Source organism: Aedes aegypti, chromosome 2 (genome assembly GCF_002204515.2).
Source record: "Aedes aegypti strain LVP_AGWG chromosome 2, AaegL5.0 Primary Assembly, whole genome shotgun sequence".
NCBI classification, from domain to species: Eukaryota; Metazoa; Arthropoda; class Insecta; order Diptera; family Culicidae; genus Aedes; species Aedes aegypti.
In genome coordinates, this window is record NC_035108.1 from 271,531,810 (window position 1) to 271,551,008 (window position 19,199).

Sequence of the window (19,199 nt, forward strand, 5' to 3'; positions counted from 1 at the left end):
ACCACACACTTAGATTTTTTCACAAGCTCGGCTGTGCGAATCTCGGTTTCCCGATTTTAACCGAGACTCAGCTAACAAATTGTTCGGTTGCTCAGCAACGAAGCACGATTTACTGATACTCGGTTTTTATTTGCTGAGATCCCAGTTAATTTGTTTGTCGACTACTCGGCTGTGCGGATCTCGATTAAAATTAACCGAGATTCGGCATTCTGATTGAGGTGTGCAAGTCGCGATTTAATTGACATGTTTATTTTGAGAAAAAAATGTTTCTTGCGGAAAAAAATAATACATTTGGCAGATATTGCTATATAATTCTCATAGCGTTTAACGATGAATCTAGAGTTTAAGCGTCATACATAATAACTGATTTGAACTTCATATTACATTTTAGTAATGTAACGCCACTTGTTCCAACAATGGAATTTGTTAAAATTTCGAGAACATTTTTAATATTGAATTTCGTTTGCAAAAAAAATGATAACGTCAAAATTACTATCTATGTATGTAACATGTAATTGAATCAGGTCTTAAATAACTGAAAGTCTCTTCAAAAAAATGGTTGGGAAAATTAAAATTTAACAGGATATGATTAGATCTAAATCAGCGCTAGTAAGCAGTTGACTACAAAGCTAATTAGAATCGGGTAATAAATCGTAAAAGGGTTTCTAGAAGCCGAACAGTACGTGTATCTTGTATTAGATTGAGAAATATCATGAAGAGCACTCGTAAAATGAAATCTTCATGTTGGAATTGGGTCGTTTAATGATAAAAAAGTAACAGTTTATTGTAGAGTTCATTTGTTTTAGTATGCCACAATTTTATAACGCTGCAATACCATAGCTTCGAATTAAAAAAAAAAGATTTCAATCAATGACCACAGTGGAATTTCGATTTACTTAAGGTGAAACAGTTTTGAATCAACTTCTAAGATTTCGTGGAAAGGCACTAATCTCGCGAATGAAGCATCCAACATCAGTGCACTTTTTATTTTGGCTTTGTGCACTAGCAGAAAGCATAAAATAAGAAGATCAGAAACGTTTGCCAACTATTCCTCCAGTTTAGTGCATTTGAAAACGTGAGTAGGGGTACAAGTCGGCCATTGTGCCGGCCATCTTTGGATTCCGAGATGTTTCACCTTAATGGCAACCATGCTTGACAGAAACTCCTATACGATGCAGAAATGATGCGATTTTGACGTTTAACTGAGGAGTCAAAATCACGAAATAAATTAAATAATATAAACTGGCAATCGATTTTGAGAAGTAGAGATGATGTAAATAATTCAACTGAAGTTTTCTACAATTGTTTGTTCAAAATCATATTAGAAGAAGTACCAATCATTAAAAGAAGGTGTAATGGTTTTTCAAGACATCCTGTCTGGTTCAATAAAGAAATAATAAATTTGAAGAATCGTAAACAGAAACTACACAAAATTTACAAAAATCATAATAGTCAAGAGAATTTACAAGTATATCTGAACATGAGCGAACAGCTTAATTCAGCAATGCGATTGGTATATGAGAACTACAACTCCAAAACTGAGCAAGAAATCAAAAACTGTCCAAAAAATTTCTTCAACTATGTTAAATCTAAACTTAAATCCAATAACTTTCCTTCTACAATGTATTTTAATGATAAGGTTGGCCATACCTCACAAGAAATATGTAACTTATTTTCAATTTTTTTTCAAGAAGTTTACACAACATTCACTGAAGCTGATCGTGATTATGAATATTTCGATTTCCATCCTGAATTTCCTAACGATGTTGGTATCAGTCATATAAACGTTCATGAAATATTGAATGGTTTGAAAAACTTGGATGCAACCAAAGGTAATGGACCGGATGGAGTTCCACCATTTTTCATGAAGACTTTAGCAACTGAATTAACTACTCCTTCATTTTGGCTCTTCAATATGTCACTGGAGTCTGGAGTCTTTCCAAAACTGTGGAAAAGCTCATACCTTGTTCGCATTTTCAAATCAGGCAAAAAATCTGATGTGGTTAATTATCGTGGCATTGCCCTTATTTCGTGCATTCCGAAGCTCTTTGAGGCCATCATAAATGAAAAAGTATTCATCCAAATCAAAAATAGAATAACTACATCGCAGCACGGCTTTTTTAAAGGGCGATCGACAACCACTAATTTTCTTGAATTTGTAAACTATTCGTTGAGTGCTATGGAAAATGGAAATCATGTGGAAGCTTTGTACACAGATTTTAGTAAAGCATTTGACTGTGTTGATATACCCATGCTTATATTTAAACTGCGGAAAATGGGTATTGAAGCCAAACTGCTGGAATGGATCGAATCATATTTAACCACTCGCGAGCTAATAGTGAAATTCAAAGGAAATAGGTCAACTCCCATACATGCCACTTCAGGGGTTCCACAAGGCTCTCATTTAGGTCCGCTCTTGTTCATACTGTTTGTGAACGACCTGTCTTTTATTCTTGACAAACTAAAAGTATTAATATATGCTGACGATATGAAACTTTATCTGGAAATAAAAACTGCACAGGACATACATACTTTTAAATATGAAGTACAAATTTTCCACACATGGTGTCAGAAAAGTCTACTACAACTTCAATGATCCATGGGGACGGACCTGGAGTAGTGGTTAGAACACTCGCCTCTCACGCCGAGGACCTGGGATCGAATCCCATCCCCGACATAGTCACTTATGACGTAAAAAGTTATAGTGACGACTTCCTTCGGAAGGGAAGTAAAGCCGTTGGTCCCGAGATGACTAGCCTAGGGCTAAAAATCTCGTTAATAAAGTCAAACCAACCAACCTTCAATGATCCATACACAATAAAAACATTGTTCATTGCCTATGTTAGATCAATACTTGAATATTGCAGCATAATTTGGTCACCTTTTTCAACAGTACATGAAGAAAGGATAGAGTCGGTACAAAAACAATTTTTATCATATGCTCTTCGCAAATTAGGTTGGACTGAATTTCCATTACCATCTTACAAAGCTAGATGTATGTTGATTGATATTCAAACACTAAGAGAGCGTCGCGAATATGCTATGATTTCATTTATAAACGATATTGTTTCTCATAAAATAGATTCACCAGAATTATTATCTAAATTACACTTTTATGTACCATCAAGACGTTTACGCCATCGAGAACTATTTGCAATCAACTATCACCGTACTAATTATGCAAAATTTGGGCCAATGAACCAAATGATGACTACTTATAATAAACATTATGATTTAGTTGACTTAACTTGGTCCAAAGCGAAGCTAAAACAATACTTCCGCACATTATCTTAAGTAGGAAAATTGAATGTATTAGTGAAACTAGCACATAAGAAATTCTATGTAACGGTCTACAAACATGATTGACGACAATAAATAAATAAAATAAAATCACGTTCAAAATTTCGAGTGAGAGTGCAGAAAATGCGAGATTTTTTTCTGGTACTCTTTCTCTCTTGATGCTATGCTCACATTTACTCACGCTTTAAAATAATTCTTGAGTGTCCCGCCTGAACAAGACAGGCCTCGCGGATTTGTGATTGCACTCGTTTTTGATGGAATTTTGCTCTGTTGTGCTTTGTGCTGCATCTTCTTCGCTCATGTTCCGTTGCCCCTCTACTTTGTATTTTTTTCGAAAAGATAAAGGCAGCACGCTGCTCTAGAGTATATCACCAAACTCTGATGGTGTTGAAGAGTATTGTCAAGCCTGATGACCACTCATTCCAAAGTGAAATTTCCCGAGAGGTGATTCAAATGTGATTTTCATATTAACTTCAAATGAACTACTTAAAATTACAGAGCACCAAAAATTTTGAAAACATTAATTCTGGAACTGTAAAACGGGATATCTTTGATAATGCAAGTAACTTTGATAGTACGGGACCCATAGCATAATAAACGAAATAGTATAATTTCAGTTGATTTGTTAAGCAAAACGAATGCGAAGTAAAGTATAGACTATTTGTATGAAACTGCGCGGTAGTTTTTATTTGTTCGAATCCAAACAATCTGTTCTACAATCACTGAATTTGGTCTTAAATCTCCTAGCGAAAAGTAGTCTTATTCTTACAAATTGGACCATTTTTATAATTTTTATAATAATTTTTATAATTTTATAATTTTTATAATTGTGAGTCAATTTTTACAAATTAGTTAGAAGCAGATGAGCCTACAGTTAAGTGTATTGAAGAGGCACATAGGCAAATGAGTGTGGCTGGCAATGGATGTTGCCACGACTTTCCACCTCCAACGTTTGATTGGATACCTTCTTCTTTTTGGCGTTACGTCCCCACTTGGACAAAGCCTGCTTCTCAGATTAGTATTCTTATGAGCACTTCCACAGTTATTAACTGAGAGCTTTCTTTGCCTATTGACCATTTTTGCGTATGTATATCGTGTAGCAGGTACGAAGATACTCTATGCCCTGGGAATCGAGAAAATTTCCTTTACGAAAAGATCCTCGACCAGCGGGATTCGAACCCACGACCCTCAGCATGGTCATGCTGAATAGCTGCGCGTTTACCGCTACGGCTATCTGGGCCCCTAATTGATTGGATACCTATTAGCTCCTAAATAAATAGAAAACAGAAAAAGGCTAGTCCAACAATAACCAGGATATCTTCCATTATGAAATCCATGATAGTAGTTTACGCAATTGCTTGCAGAATATTGTTTCTTACAGCACGCAATTTCTTATCATAACAGTCTGTTTTTCATCACGCCAATCTGTCACAAAAAAGCCTACTTTAATGCACAGAATCACACATTGTCGTATGACTATTATTGATTTCAGTTGCATAATGACTATTACGCAGCGCCTTTTTATTACGCAACTGTTTTGAGTGCGGAATTAATAAATATACAAAAAATCAGAGTTTGCAAAATAATGGATAATGCATCCCGATAGGATTTCTGATACTCTCAAGTGGTCTTTTACGAAATTACAAAACTGAAATCAGTTGCGTAATGAATATTACGTAACGCCTTTTAATTGCACAACTGTTTTGAGTTGCGTACACACTGAGAATAAATCGCAGTATCCTGTGAAATAAATCATCGAATTTGAACTGTAAACAATAAAATTACAGATATTCCTGTGCAATCTACTATTTTACCGACAAAATCCGTGAAATCTAAATATCTAACCGGAAAAAAATCCGTGAAATCTTCTTTTTACTGGAAAACAATACGTGAAATAAACAAATTTACTGTAACCCTGTAAAATACTAACGAATAGTTCGGAAGCAGCATTATTTTTACCGAACTACTGTGAAATCGTTTGAGCCGCTCTGGCAGGCACGAGCTCCTTTTGTTTCAGTTTCGCACACCACTAACAATCAGTGAAAGCTGGCATAGTGGTAGCAAGCTTACTTCATAATCGGTTGGTCGAGAGTTCGATTATCGGCCGAACCATAATAGCGTTCGGCCAAACGGCATTCGGCCAAACGGCATTCGGCCAAACGGCGTTCGGCCAAATGGCCGGACACCGGAACGGTTATACTGCAACTTGTTGCGTAAACTGCTTATTATAGCGCTTGAAAAACGATATACGATAACGATATACGGGTTTGATTCCCGCTCCAGCCCTTTAAACTTTTCGTCAGGAATGTTTCTCACTGGAGCATGCTTTTCCGTTGTCTAGTGTTAAGTTACAGTCTGTGCAGCTAAATAGCTAAAGACGTGTTGTTTTTTTTAATAATATAAGAAAATTGACATGTTTAACGAATTTTTATCATATTTTTAAGGTACGAAAAGCTCATCACATATGAAAGTGAGGGGATACGGTGATTGCTGCAATTGCACGTGGCGAACGTACTAAGAGTAAATTCCGACCACCTTTGTGTGCCTTGGATTAATGGATTATTAATCACTGGATATTACATGAAATGCACAATGTTTATGATAGAAAAGAAAAGAATGTTCCTACTGATGGTACTCTGCAGAAGGTACCTAAGATTCATCGACCATCGGTCGAAAATCGATGATAAAATATCCGGGCCTATCGATTTATTGATCATAAGATTCGATAGAATTTTGTCGCGCCTTCGAATTGTCACACGAGGTACACTGTGTCCCACAATCAACCTGACAGCAAATCGCTTTCCTGATATGCTGATCCAACAAGCTCGCCACCCATTGCCTCGCTCTGCATGTCACACGCCATGTGGGGTGTGAGAGAAGTAGAGTCATAAAAAGATGCGAACATTGCCTTCGACACTGACTACTGGTGTGCACTGAGTTTTCCTATTTAGTCGCCTACCAACCCCTCAATCCTCCCAATGTTTCCCACGTGCTGTGCGACTAACACACGTATCCCAGCGATCCGAACGACCGGGTCAGGCCAAGACACACTCACGCATCATCATGTGCCCTGCCATCGCCGAAATCGTTAGCAGCCCAGCTAGCACTGCAATAAAACTTTGACGACGATGTCGGTCGACGACGACAAACCGTGCTTAGCTAGGACTCGCAATCACAAGGCTCGTCATCCTGAATTACAACGTGCCGTGTCGTTTGGTCTGATGCCTCCCCACACCAACGCCCTCGGAGAAACCCCCTTTTCGTGATAGGTGGTGCTGCTGGTGGTGGCGACCAGACCAGACGCTCGTTGGCAGAATAGTCCTTTCCTACCCACATATAGCAGCAGAAGCAGCAGATGACAAACAACCGAACCATGAACTTGTAAATTTTATTTTATGTATTTCGCTTGAACTGGATTGCCGCGCGTATAGGTGGCAGGTCGGTTGAGATGAGTCGAGTCATTGCCGCCGTCGTTGTCATCGTCATGAGAGAAGGACTCTGCGGCACTGACTGTATGAGACAGTGAAACCTCTATTTACGTAATGGGTCGGGGGTTCGTAAAAGGAATCATATCGTAAATGGAATTTGTTTTACTTAACTACTTGATGATCAACAATTCCTTTCTGTTGAGTTGAATCTACCCCGAATGAAGAAGCTTTCTCCATTGGATCCGGTCCAGTTCCTGTCGCCCAGAACGTTAAGCGACCTTAAATCCTTCTCAACTGCAAAAAGCCTCTCTGCTTAATATTGGTTTGGCTTGACGTTCCTCTGACATACGAGCTATATGCTGCATCCTGCCGTTTTTTATACGCTAAACAAGATTCCTTTCTCTATAGACTTGGAGTAACTCGTGATTCATCTGACGTCGTCAGATGTGTCCAATTTGCCACCGAGTGTTGTTCGCAGCATTTTACGTTCGAAAACTCCAAAAGCTCTCCGATAGACCTCTTTAAACGCCCAAGATTCTTGTGTATGGCCAGTAGCGACGGAAAGTATTAGAGTCTTGACAAAGCGAATTTAGTTTCCTCTGTAAGCTGCGGGACTTTAGCGGTTTACGAAATCTGTAAAAACTCCTATTCGCAGTTGCAAGACGCCGTTCTACCTCGCGTAATATCATTATCGAAAGTAACCATCACCATATAGCACCATATTACAGCACCTATGGGCCCACATTGTTAGCAGCTGGCTAGTAGTTTTTCCTCCAATACACAATGGTCGGAAAAAAGTGAAGTTTGGCCAAAACTATTTTTATCGCCTTAATCGATGAAATATGTAATCTGAATATGTTATTTGGCGTTTTTGTTGTTTCAGAAGGGATTATTCACAAATTACGTAACTTTGAAAAAAATATTTTTTTAATTTAAAATTGTTATCAAACCGGGCTGAAAGCACAAATTTTGTTCATATTTGATTGAGTTTGATCAAAATGTGTATGAATAGTGGTTAAATAAATTTAAAATAAACTTTGTATGAACAATATCGTCAAAATATATGTAAAATATTGAATTATTCAAATATCTCTAACTTGCAAATCAGCAAATTTCTGCAAAAATTTTAAACGTTTTTTGTAAGATCTAAGGATGCTTTTTGATGTGTAATATTCGAAATGGCGGCGACATGACGCGACAAGAGTTGTTTTTCATATTCAAAATCACCAAAATTACTATAATGTAATATTGAATAGTATTAAAACTTAAACCAAATATTTTTTTCCATCCTCATGCTCGATAAAAGTGTTGAACCATAAGCTTTCAGATAGTGGGTAACTTTGGGGAAATATTGCATTCCTAAATTATAAATTTTGTGCTATATTTTATTGTTACATTTTTCAATTTTTTGACTTCAGCCTGTTTGCCGTCACAAAAATCATAGAAATTTAAATTTTAGTTCAATTTCAATTAAGGATCATAATAATATAACAAATGAGGTATATTTTAAAATTGAAAAAATCATAAAAATCTCAAAAAAGTTTTTGGTAGTTTTGGCCGCCCCTTTATATGGAGCCCGATCATTGTGCAATATCCTCAGTAGTATATGGTAAATTATTCCATCATATCGCTCACTACCGTGTTAGATCGGTCGAGAGCTCGTCCTTCGCAGGAGCCTTGTTGCATTTTAGCTCCCCTATCGCCTGTGGGATTCATAGCCGAGCGGTTATTGTCGTCAGCGCATCGTGTCATGGGGTGTGGGTTCGATTACCGCTGTAGCCATTGAATCTTTTCGTCAGAAATGTTTCACGGTTGTGCCACTGCAGCATGCTTGTCCGTTGTCTAGTGTTAAGTTACAGTCTGTGCAGCTAAATGGCTGAAGACAGTGTCCGTGTCTTTAACTTCATCTATTATTGGAGGCTTCATCGCTTGACTGTCGTTGTTGATATTCATTTTGTTCTCTGATGTTCTATCGTTTCCACCATTCAGCGATGTTTCGAAGTGCTCTCTGGCAGCCACCATCGTATTATCGGTCTACACGTTACTTTTACTGTCGTTGCACATGACGGGAGACGGCGCTATCTTTCTCCGCACGCCATTGACAGTTTCATAGAATCGTCGCATATCGTTCTGTTTCATATGTTTTGTGCCGGCTATCACATTTTCGTCATACTCCTTTTTCTTTCTGCAATCCTTCGCTTTTCGGTTGATTTTGCTCCCGTTTACCGCTCTCTGTTTAGTCTGGTAGATATTAACATCCCACGTGTGACAACGTTTTTCACAACTGTCACTCACTGGTACTCCTAGTCAAACAAACTGCTTCTGGGGCGTCTTCAAGCTATTCCTATCGCTTCTCGCGCTGTTTCACTCGTCACTCTATGGATTGAATCCTTTTAATTGTTGAGGTTTAACTTTACTTTTGATGGCGCTACGTTCTTCAAGACATGACCTGCGCCGCAATGTTCGATCGCCCCACACTTTCAAGATCCTGCTCCACTTGGTCAAAGCACCTAGCTCGTTGCGCTCATCTCCGACGATCATCACGCGTTTGCCAATGCGAGCTCTATCGCGCTCGGTTCCTCAAGCCAGGAGATATTTCGTCTTCGACGTATTTACCTTCAATCCAACCCGGCCTGCTTCACGTTTCAACCCAGTATACTGTTCGGCAACCACCTGGAACGTTCTTCCGACAATATTCACGTTGTCAGCGAAACAGATGAACTGGCTGGATTCATTGAAGATCGTGCCCCGCATGTTGAAGCCCGCCCGTTTCATAACATCTTCTAGCGCAATATTGAACAGGAGGCAGGAAAGACCATCGCCTTGTCGAAGTCCTTTACGTGCTTCAAACGGGTCCGATAACGCATCCGATATCTTCACACATAGGACTATATACTATCCACCGTTGCCTCGATCAGTCTGGTCAGTTTCCCGGGAAAACTGTTCTCGTCCATAATCTTCCATAGCTCTTCCCGGTCGATAGTATCATAGACCGCTTTGAAATCGATAAACAGGTGGTGCGTAGTGACTTGATATTCGCGAAACTTTTGGAGGATCTGCCGCAAAATAAAGATTTGGTCTGTTGTCGATTGTCCGTTCACAAAACCGGCTTGATCACTTCCTACAAAACAGCTTGCTAGTGGCGATAGACGGCGGAAGATGATCTGAGAAAGCACTTTATACGCTGCGTTATGAATGGTGATTGCTCGATAATTTTCACATTCTAACTTGTCGCCCCTTTTGTATATTGGGTATATTACTCCCTCCTTCCACTTATCCGGTAGCTGTTTTATATCCCAGATCCTGGCTATTAATCGGTGGAGACAAGTAGCCAACCTGTTCGGGCCCATTTTAATAAGTTCCGCTCCAATACCATCCATTCGAGTTGCTTTGTTGTTCCTGAGCTGTTGACTTGGATAGCATCCCTAACTTCACCTATTGCTACCTTGGTCTTCCTCCTCTGCATCATTCAGGTGTTCGTCGTATTGCTGCTTCCACCTTTCAATAACCTCACGTTCGGTTATACCAAGTTTTGATTTGACCGACCATATCATATTGGGGTTCAAGAAATCCCATTGTCTAATTTAGTCTTCACATGAAATCCTTAGTTGAAACTGTAAAAACAAGTTTTGTGGGAGTAAGGTTTATATCGACTACAGTCTCCTCTCCACATCTCGATATCGAAAGGAACATCGAGATAGAGAGAGATCGAGACCTAGAACAAATTTTTAATGAATACTAGATTGAAAATCACTCCGTCATTAGGAAAATCAAAAACAAACAGATGTCATTTCATCTTCACAAATTGTTCTGCATCCCTTAAATCTAGTGTAGTAACCTTCGATAATGGGCATATCGAGAAAATCGGGAACAATAATCACATCGAGATAAGGAGGATATCGAGATATGGAGAGTGAAAATGTATGCAGAATGAAGGGACCGAAAAAATCATCGACATAGGGAGAGATATCGAGATGTAGAACATCGAGATGTAGAGAGTCGACTGTATTTGGGTAAATGTAGACGAAAAAGGAAACCGGAACTCATTTTTATCCGATGTAACCCAGTGACTCACCAGGATAAATTCGGACAACTTTCAATAGTTCTTTTAAACCTAGACATCTATACAATTTCATTGGAGTTGATAGTATTTTGAACTTTTTTCTATTTGCTTGACAGATACGAGTATAGATTTGAAATTTTTAATTCAAAGGAGAATTCGAATATACTTAGATAGGCGTTGAATTCAAAACATAATAGATCATACTCGCTTGATCTTGCATGAGTATGAATTGTAATGATAAAGATCGCGTTGATTACTAGTTACCTTTATTAATCTGAACACCTATACTCCAAGAAGTTGGTGAGGTCTACTCATAGATCATCACGTATAATATAGGTAGCTACCGTTCTGATTCAAATTCCGGACAGCTTCAAATTCCGGACACTCAACTTTGTATGGGAAAGGTTTCAATTGAAATGTTTCAAAATTTGCCGCTCAAAAGTTCACAATTTAGAGACTCGTTTTCTCAAGCTTTTAACATAGCAAACCATGAAAATTTACTATGCTCAAGTAGTTTTGACGTTTTTATAACGGCTGCTTGCGTTTATTTAACGATTTAACATTTATATCTTTGCTTTTCACGAGCTGTCCGGAATTCGAATCAAAGCGTCCGGAATAAGAAGCAAAAGTGATGTGGTGTCCGGAAAAAGAATCACAAAGAGGGCACACATTTCTATTTATTTAAATTTATTGGTGATGTGGAATTCAAATCTTCTACTACCATTCGAGAGGTAAGTGTCCTGATAGCATAATAACGCAGAGATATCTTAAAGATTGCTTTAATTAATATGCTTTTAGATGGCTCATACTTCGAATTGGGCTTAAGTGTGCGTAATATGTAATTGTCTTCTTTGTCTTCTATGTATGCAAATATTCATAGATATACACTCCCGTGCATAAGTTTGGGTTCACCCCCCAAAAAACATACAAAAGTGTTCAGTCCATATCTCTGTGATTACGCGTTCAATTGAAACTCTCTACGTCGCATTCGAAAGGCAAAAAGTTATTCTTACGTCATATGTTTTTTTACAAAAACATTTTTTGAATTTTGTATACTAAATTTTCACTTAAAGTGGTGGACACTGAAGACGGCCTTACAGTTGAGGTCGAAATACGCGTATCTGTCAAAGGATACAAACTCTAGTGGAATTAATTGGTATAGTACTAAATTCGTTTTTTTTCATCTACTTATAGATATTCTACTAAACAGCTCGAAGATTTATTATTAAAATCGGTTGAAAAATGGCAGAGATATTGACAAAAATGATTTGCGTGCGGCTCAGGTGAACCCAAACTTTTGCACGATTTGCACCATACTGAGGGGTGAACCCAAACTTTTGCACGATGATTTGAATGGCTGTTTCATTAATTTTGAATAGTTTTCAGATTTTCCCGCAAAAAATTCGTGAGTGCTCTTCAAAGAATATAAGATTACGATTCTAATGACACCTTGTTTTAAAATGTTGGTCGATCCAATGTTGAGGAAATTAAAAATGGTTTTTCAGTGTGTTTTTAAAAAAAATGTTGCAACTTTGAGTAAAAATTTAGTATACAAAATTCAAAATTTTTTTTTGGAAGAATACATACGAAGTAAGAATAACTCTTTGCCTTTCGAATGCGGCTTAGAGAGTTTCAATTGGATATGAACAAAAGACTTTTGTATGTTTTTGAGGGGGTAAACCAAAACTTTTGCACGGGAGTGTATGATAAACTATTGTCGGTTGCAAATTCCATTTACGTAAGATTTCGTAAATAACATTTACGTAAATAGAATGTACGTAAATGGAGGTCTCAGTGCAAAACCTAGAAGGTAGCAAACGATGATGACGACGGTCGGTCCACGGATAGCACAGTGCTCACTCACCAAGCACAGAAAAGATCAGACCAGTAGACGGCCGATGGGGCTGAGGGTGTCAGAAAAAGTGAATGTGTGTGTGCGCGCCGTCAGCTACCGATGATGAGTGGGTGGTGCGATGGGTGATTTACGTGGGTGGGTGGATGGATGGATGGATGGATGGGATACAACCGGAGGCGGAACACGTGTGGGTGGGTTGCGGTCGGTGACTGATTGCTTCAAGTGGTCGAATGAATATGGTACACACGGGGGAAAGATTTCGTTGCGCTTGGGCAAATTTATGGTCTGCTCCGATTTGCGTACTTACATGGAAAGTCTGGGAGAGGAGTCTAGATTAGGATCATTTGAAAGCTTCGTCAACTTTGACTATTTTTTGTGTTATTTATGTCTTGATAGGGTCAACATTTTCCTATAGGGTGGGAACCCAGAGAACCGTTACGGTAAACGCGCAACTATCCAGCAAGATCATTCAAAGAACCGGTCGAGGATCTTTTTGGGTTGGAAATGCTATTGACTTCACAGAACATAGAGTATCTTCGCGCATTCCACACGATATTGGCTCACGCGGTATTTGCCACACGAATTAAATAAAAACAATAAAAACACTCAGTTAATAACTGTGGCAGTGCTCATAACAAAATTAAACTGAGAAGCAGGATCTGCCCAAGGTGTATGTAACGCCAGAAAGAAAAATATTTTCTTTCAACATTACTTTTAGTGATCTTGACGTGATGCGTCATGGGTTAGAGATCTACCAGTGAATCATAATCCTAACTACTTTAAACGGAGAGAACAGAATTTCTAACTAGTAATCAAAAGAACATTTGTAGGTGCTTGTTGCATTCTGAACCTTGTATAAAGCGACAGGTCTCGTTTTTCCCAGTTGACGAGGAAAATTGAATTCTTCAGTTCGAAGAAATAAGGATTATGATTCTGAAGCACGGACAATATTGGTATCATGCCTTGAAGTTATTAAGGAATCCAATTTCAATGGATAAATAGGCATGCCTTTGAAAAGTACTCTGAAATATTAGAATCCTTTCCTGTGATCAGGTGTGGAATGAAAATTGATAGAAGAACATGCAGTATGCCAAAAGCGGGCTTGGTGGTGTAATAGCTACCGCTTTTGCTTCATAAGCAGAAGGTCATGGGTTCAATCTCAGGCCCGTCGCTTAACTTCTATCTTCCAGGGGTGGCCAATCTAGCTCAAGCTCAAGAAATACGTTTGGGCGATATTCAATGTTTTGTTTTTTTTTTTGTTAAAATAAATACGTTTTGATGATCTAATCCTTCTTTTTCTTCTTGGCAGAATAGTGTTCTTATGAGCACTTTCACAGTTATTAACTGAGAGCTTTATTTGTCGATGTTGCCATTTTCATATTCGTATATCGTGTTCGATGATACTCTATGCCCAGGGAAGTCAAGAAAATTTCCATTACGAAGAGACCGAACCGGAATCGAACCCGGCATGGTTCTGCTTTGTAGCCGCGGACTCTATCCATAAGGCTAAGAAAAGCCCATTTAAGGCAAAGTAGCCCGTCATTCGTTTTGGTAGCCATGTGATCTTGCAGTTCGCAATTTCAAAGTGATAAAACTCAATTTTCATAGGTAATATTGATTCAGAAAAGTATCACTTCTTGCTCTTACATGCAGAAAGTATGCTGATGCTTGTTCAGCTATGTCAGTGCAAAAACAAGTGATTTTCAGCAAATCGCAATCGTGAGACGAATTAGTCACAATTATTGATGTCCAGTAAAAATTTGAATGACGGCCTACTTTGCCGTAATCCTCTAATACACAATTTTTATTTTTGACCTAGGGAAAGTGTACCAGTTATGGCCATAGTGGTTCCTTATTTGGTCATATGTGACATTTTCATAATTTTCACATTTCAAGTCTTTTTGAATGCTTTGACTTCCAGATATATCTTAAATCTAACTACTACAACACACAAAATTTTCAAAAATGTGAAGACATTAAAGTAATCACGTATGGCGAAATAGGGAACCCCTATGTCCATAACTGGTACACTTACCCTAAATATCATTTTTCACTATGATAAAATCGATCTAAGCAGGGATTGATGTTTAATCCTTCGACCTTGTTGCTTGCTCCTGCGAAGGCGGGCGATGAGAGCAAACTCAAACTTGTCGCGTGTCGTTCGCGTAGTGAAATGGATGTCAAAAATTGTTGTGACATTAGATAGCATAACTAAACAAAATTCGTGATGGGTCTGGTAGAATATCTTTTCGGAATAATAATTTACTCTACATTCCAGGACATAGAGTATCTTTGAGCTTGTTGTGATGTACATATTTAAAAATAGTAAATTGGCTAAGAAAGTTCAAGTTAATGATAAGAGAACGCTCAAAGTATATTTCGCGCTGGATCATGCTGTGTCCCAGTTGGGACGTAACACTTGATAAAAATTGCTTGGTAATAGAAGGGAAAATTTGGGGACCTTCCTTAGCCGAGTGGTTGGAGTCCGCGGCTACACAGCAAAGCAATGCTGAAGGTGTCTGGGTTCGTTTCCCGGTCGGTCCAGGATTTTTTCGTAATGGAAGTTTTCTTGACTTCCCTGGGGATTGAGTATCATCGTATCTGCCACACGATATACGAATGCAAAAATGGCAAATTTGGCAAAGAAAGCTCTCGGTTAATAACTGTGGAAGTGCACAAAAGAACAAAGAACAAAGCTGAGAAGCAGGCACTGTCCCAGTGGGGATGTAATGCCAAGAAGGAGAAAAAGAAGAAGAAGGGAAAATTTATTTGCAACATATTGAAAGCTCTTCATTAAAGATCTATTGTTGCAGCATAATGCAAAAATAGCAAGAGATTATTTTTCGTTTAAAATGTTAATCATCATTCTGCTACTTGTTTCGAAAACTACTATTTGCTACCATAACAAAAACATGTGGAAGATTACCGATTTGACATGGAATTCGTACAATGATAAATTTTTATAAGCATTGCTTTGATTTTAAGAGAAAAACTAAATGGTTAAAACCAGGGAGGGAGAAAACGACACAAAATTTATGTACGTCAAGGTGAGCCGAGATTCTGCTTTCACGAACTGTCCCTGTGGGCTCGAACCTTAAAGAATGTACAAACATGATAAAGTGCGTAATTGATCAAAACATATTTTTGCATTTCAACAAAGTTGACAACAATCGATTGAAAATAAATTCCTGCCCACCGTAAAACAATGTCTAGATAGCATCTTTTAATTTGATTCCACATACAATATTGAAACACGCATCTTTTTACTCTTTTCCAATCAAAATGAAAATTAAATGCACACAAAACTCTGGCCCTTTTTGCATGTTTGTCCGGAAAGATCGAAGGTACACAGCAAAAGAAAACTAGCGATTTTTCCAAGCCAGCCTTGATTGTTGTTGGTGCGCGAGAGTTATCTTGCAAATTGGAAAAATATTGATTCATATTTCGTGTGTAGTATTTGTGCCTCCCTCCCAGGTTAAAACCTGGGAGGGAGGCACCGATATTACACACGAAATATGACACAAAGTTATTTCGAAGTGCAAGAAAACTCCAGCTTGCCAACGACAATCAAGGCAGACTTGATGAAAATCGCTAGTTTTCTTTTAATGTGTTCCTTCGATCGTTCTGGACAAACATGGAAAAAGGGCCAAAGTTTTCTATGCATTTCATTCTCGTTTTTATTGGAAAAAGTAAAATGATGCGTATTTGAATGCTTTATATTCAATCAGAATAAAAGGTGCTATTGCGACATTACTTTTGAATAAGCATGAATAGCTTTTCAATCGATTTTTTGTCACATTTGATAAAATGCAAAAATATGTTTTAATCAATTACGCACTTTTATTATGTATGTCCATTGTTTTAGATCTGGGCTCACAGTGACAGTTCGTTACAGCTGAATCTCGGCGCACCTTGACGTACATAAATTTCGTATCGGTTTCTCTCTCCCAGGTTAAACCCATTTCAATCCACTAGTAGAGTAAGCTGAAGATTGTTTAAATGCGTTTTCGAATCATAAAAATATAATCATTTAAATAAAAACCATTTAAAATTCTATGAATTCCATAAAACTAAAGCGCTGGTAAAATTGGTAATCCATGTATCGGTATTCCATATTTATAGATTCGACTTTCTACAGCAACTAAATTTTATTTATTAAATCGATGTTTTACATACAGGGGACAGGCAAAATTATTGAGATAGGCAAAATTTTGCCTAATTTCAAATTCTTATAACTTTATGAAAAATGGATGAAATTGAATGCATCCGGAAGCAGTCAACGGCAGTTTCAATAACTAGCTTGGCTATGCATATTGGTCATGTCCAAAAGGCATTTTTCTGTCGCTTGTATTTTTGTGCGGCGTGAAGTTGTATAGATGTTGCAAGAAACTTGAACTAATAGGTAGTTGAATGCCAATGGATGCATTAAGATTCCGTAAAACTGGTTCCGGAAAATATGGTCAATCATGTTTGTATTTCCAACCACGTATAAGTTATCCAAAGTTATGCCCAAATGGGTATCAAACTTCAAAATGATGTTTCCAGCAATATATTCAGAACTATTAGATGCACTGACCACTGTATAGTAGGTTCCAGGTTCCCTGGGGGGTGGAACCAATTAGGAACATATCTGGAACCATATCAATGTGGGCAATAAACTTCAAGATTTTCAGAAGGGAATGCTTTTCGACGTATTTTCAGCATAACCGGCTACCAAAACCGCTATATAGTATGTTCAACGGCATACATCATCCTGTCAGTTATAGTTTTTAGGAAAATTGTATACATCCATACAACTTAACACCGCACAAACATATAAGCGATAGAAAAAATGCCTTTTGGACATGACCTCGGAAAATCCGGAACATCTCAGTTTGTCCGATGGCCAATAGCATGACCAAGCAATTTACTGAAACTAGACCAAATTTTCCGTCAACTGCTTCCAGATGCATCCAATTTCATCCATATTTCTCGAAGCTATAAGCATTTGAATTAAGTCAAAATTTAGCCTATCTCAATCATTTTGCCTATCCACTGTATATCTGTTAAAACACTCCAATAATTTAATCTAGAAAATCCTCAGGCCTATCAGCTTTACTCTGATAACATTTTCAAAACTAAACAAATAGACAAAGTCATTTTATTTTGCGACAACATAACACGTTAAACGTGTTGCATCATGCTAGTTGAAAATGACGCAGAAATTACAACTGTTACACAGTTTACATGAGAATAAAAACAACATCATTTTCTGAGCTTGATTCCTTGTCATTATGGCTCCAAGACTATCTTCTTGAGAATTTAACCACAAATAAGCTGTTCCGGAATGTCGCACTTATCCCGTCTTCTAAATTGTCCTGGGGTACCTTATCTGAACAATTTAAAATCATTCATTCATTCATCAATCATTTATTGAAGATATTCAAGACTACTGCTATTGCCTAAGTGATCTCTTATATAGGCATTCTCCGAGATTCAACAGAACATAAGAACAATAGTTTATGGTTTAACACTTTAAAAACGAGCACTATCCAAGGACATAATCTAATGTTTCAGTTCATAAATATAATTCAAACTTTTACCAACTAGTGTCACCACTTAGTCCCATGTGTACCTCGGACTTCACATTCCCGTCATCAACCGTTGCATGACACGGGTGGGTGGGTAGTTGGGTGTCTGTGGCCGGTCGGACTAGAACTGACAATCGGGAGTCAGCACCCGCCACCGCACGACACACGACACGAGGCCAAAGGATTACGATGTGAGTGACGGGTGTCGGAAAGGTTATGATTTTACGCTCATTTTCTTTTTATGGTCCGGGGATTACCTACTGCTGCCTGGCTTTTGCCATTCTTCTCTCTTTTCGACGTTGACCTGACGTGTCGTCGTTGGTGGGATTCCACCGAAAGGGGGGAAGGATTAAAGGAAAATCTACCTTTTTCACGCCGTTGGTTACTGCAGCTGCCTGGTGTTGGTTTGGTACTCCTCTAAACGGTCTGTTTTATTTTTTACTGAACATTCAGTCACCACGTTCTAGTATCCTTGGTTGAACGCTTTAGTATCCTGAGTTCCCTCAGCTATTTCCTAAGTTCACCAAAAAACACGTTATCATTGGTCACAACGGTCCACACCAGATTGCACTCCGTTGCCGTCGGCTTCACAGGACGAATGTCTTAACGCTCACACGTGTTTCGAATTCAAACACTCAACCCTCCCAAGTCCTACAACTGTCGCGACAGGTTACCGAGTTTCCACGGGAAAAGCGTGCGAACGTTCCGAAGTCGTGCCACAGACTGCCGTCTGTTATTGTACCACATTTCTGGCTGGCTGGCTGGATGGCTTGCTGGGAAGGCAAACGGTAGCCAGGAAATCCTTCGAATTGGTGTTGGCCACCAGAAAGAGAAAAATGAGAAATTGGCACGCGCACGCGAGAGAGAAAATTTATGTTACGTGAGAGAGTGCCAAGGCGATTATCAGGAGTCGCACAAGTCGCCGCCGCCAGCCGCAGAGAAGAGGCCAAAAGGGTCCTCACACCAAACACTAAAAACAACAC

General features: G+C 38.5%; 1 protein-coding gene across 1 annotated transcript in view; it reads right to left on the minus strand.

The window, feature by feature from the left end:
- Positions 1-18,957, minus strand: part of LOC5574285 — a 76,447-nt gene extending 57,490 nt beyond the window's left edge. Inside the window, exon 1 of the mRNA XM_021845087.1 lies at positions 18,582-18,957. The gene's annotated coding sequence lies outside the window, so the exon portion shown is untranslated. The remainder of the gene's footprint in view (positions 1-18,581) is intronic.
- Positions 18,958-19,199: the final 242 nt, after the last annotated feature.